Here is a 3152-nt window from a genome sequence, read left to right on the forward strand (position 1 = left end):
ACCGACCAGGTAGGGGGCGGCGGCGCCGGCGGGCGGGACGCGCGGGCGCGGGGCGGCGCGGAGCCGGCGGGGGGATGGGGGCGCGGCGCGGAGCGCGCCCGCGAGCTGTTTACTCGCGGCCAAGGGGAGGAGTGTGTGCGGCGCCGGGTGCCTCGGCAAGCCGGCTGCTGCGGCTCTCCTCCCCTGCGCCGTCCCCGCCCTGGGCCGTCGGAACTGCGCGCTCGGCTCCTGCGGCTGCGGCGCGCCCGGGGGCCGGGGAAGGGCCCGGGGCGCCGGGCGCAGCCGGGGCGCTGGCGTGCGGGTGTGTGCGCGCGGGTGTGCGCTGGACGCGGGCCCGGCCGGGCAGGGGGAGGGGAGGCTCGAGGTGCTGCTCGGGCTCCTGCCGAGCTGCGCAGCGTGGGCGCCGCCAGCCCGTGCCTGCCGAGGGGAGGCTGGTCCGGGCCGCCCGGGGAGGAAGGTGGACGCAGAGAGAGAAAGGATCGCAGCCCGCGACCCCTCCCCAAGCCAAGCAGGAGTCCGGCCCAGAACGCGGCTCTTGTGTGGTCGGGCTGCCTTTATCCGTTTGATCTGACATCCTTACTTCCTCTTTAGTAGCCCTGAGGCCGTGTGCGTGGTGCGGGACGGGGACCCGTGCAGACCGCGCTCTCGGCTCTGGCCGGTGTCTCCGAGGAGGGGGTGAAGTCAGGTCGGAGGTTCCACTCACAGGCGGTGGGCTACCGTCTGCCTGTATCCATCAGCTTTGTTGCTTTCCTTGCTGAGACACCACACAGGGCAGCTCTGGAGTCCTGGCTTGGAGTGGTGGGCTTATTTGCTGAATCGGAGTGACAGTCCTTGCTGCAGGTCTGTGGAATGGAAACACCCACCTTTGCGGACTCTGCTGCTCTTAGGACATTGACACTTACACACGCCCATCTGAGTTGCATGACAAAACTCTTGCAGCTCTTTACACGAAAAATGGAAACAGCCCCTCCCTGCCGCCCACCCGTTTATTCATGGGTAGTAAAATGGACATAATTTTAGGGTCTTGGGAGGCAGAGAGGCAGTCTTGACTTTGACACACGAGGTCGACTGTGCCAGTCCTTGGTATTAAACATCTCAAACTTCTCCAGTGGTTTGTATCTGGTGCCTCGCTTTCTCCATTTAGTATCCAGCCAGAACATCCTACAACTTAAATGTAATCCATCACCACAATGATTTGCAACAATTTGTTCCCCTGCCTTTTAGATTCAAAATTTCAGCTTGTTTTTTTTTTCTATTTATGGGCTTTTTTGGGGGGGAGGAGGGAGAATCACTGAGTTAAAAATCGTGTTATTATTAAAGTTAGCAGGAAGAGCAGCTGGTAATTGTGATGAATCTACTTGTTCTCATTGCTTCCAGAGCATTTAAAAGTGTTTGTAAGTTGATATTAGGATTTCCTTCACCTTTTGGTCACATACTTTGCCAACTGTTAGACATTTGTTGATTTTAAATCTCAACAGTTTCAGTGTATCTTCGTCCTGTCATCTTGGCTGGTGCATGTTGTTATACTTGGTTGTTAATTCCTAAATCTTTAAAATACAAAAAAATGGTTCTAATAGGCATTATTGTTAACACATATATGAAAGAATGGCACATAGAATTTCAGAGTCGTAAAGACCCTAAAGATGAACTAGCCCTTTGATTTTCTAAATAAGGGAACAGATCTGGAGAGGTAAAGCAAGTCTTCCTCAAGGACCATGGCCCTGGGCTTGTAGAGCTGGGACTAGCTCCTGTCTTCCAGGCTCCTGTGCTCTCCGCTAGAGGTTGAGTAAGACAGCTCCATCTTCTCACTGGATGTGTTGAAAGGGTTACAAGAAGGCGTCCTTTCCTAAATCAAGATCAACTCTAGTTAAAAGTGTATTACTTAGTCTTGGAAAGAAAGTTATTCTTCAGGGCTTATTACAGTAGAGCTTCCAAAGATGTTTGCCTTTTAAAATGTTTCCACACACACCCCCTTCAATCTTTCTCTTCCCCCAACAAACTAGTAAGACTATGGAGAGAAAGCCACACGACCTTCATTTGGTTCCATCTCCTGATACATAAAAAGAACCGACGGAGTTTTAAGATTCAAGAACATCTAAAAATTGCCAGTCTATCTTGGGGCAAAGTCAGAGGGAGACTGGGTGGGGAGGTGGTCTGGGTGGGGTGAGCGATGATGTGTATCTTTAGGTCCAGGAAGTGTGTGGTCTTTCTTGCCTTATATAGTCTTACCTTTTCTATTTGAAACTTTTAATTCTTAGAAGTCAGCTCTTAACCTCACTGATTCACTTTAAGAAACGTTTATGTAGAACCCTTCTAGAAGAGTTTTGCTCCTTCATTGTGGGTAGGGAGCTCCTACTGGGACTCCCTGCCTTGGAGTTTGTACAGGAGTGCCTTGTTCTCCATGAAGCTATTTGTAAAACAATCACTTCTTAGTTCCTCCCTCATCTCTTAAATGCTGTATTTGTGAGGTGAATCTTGAGTTTTGCTAGGAATTTTAGTTTGAGGACATAGCCTTGCTCTTGATAACCTGAATCACAAGTCGTCTTGGTTTGTCTTTACATGTGGCCAAGTAAGGGGTGACAGAGGATGACATTTTCTGTCCTGCTAACGCTGGGTACAGGAGCCTGCTAGGTGAGGTGGACACCACTTCAACAGTCAATCCTGCGGTGACCTCTCAATCTTGCTAGAGAAGGAAAATGCCTTTTCCCAACTCTGTTTTAGGAGAGTAAAAAGAAAGAGAAAAAGGATAGGCCAGTGTGGTTTTCAGTTTTTTTTTTTTTTGCTATGAAAAGGAACTAGGAGCTATCGCTACAAACAAACAAATTTGGCATTTGGCACTTCTGCATTTGTAACTGTGTTTCTTCTGTTTTCCTCTTCACAAGACACACATCATTTTTCTTGCAGTGTTAGGGGGACCAACCATCCTGGTTTGTGCAGGGCTGATGAGTTTCCCAGCATGTGGGACTAAAACTGGCAAAATTTCAGGCAGATTGGGAGAAATTGGTCACCCTATGCAGCATAGAACACACTCAGCTATGTCGTTAACATAATAATGTAATTATTTCCTCACAGATGGACATTAAGAGGTTTATTTATATCTTTGGTAAAGTGAGATAATTTCAAGTTTGGGAAGGAAAGTTTTTTTTTTTTTT

Source organism: Propithecus coquereli, unplaced genomic scaffold (assembly GCF_000956105.1).
Source record: "Propithecus coquereli isolate 6110/MARCELLA unplaced genomic scaffold, Pcoq_1.0 Scaffold167, whole genome shotgun sequence".
NCBI lineage: Eukaryota > Metazoa > Chordata > Mammalia > Primates > Indriidae > Propithecus > Propithecus coquereli.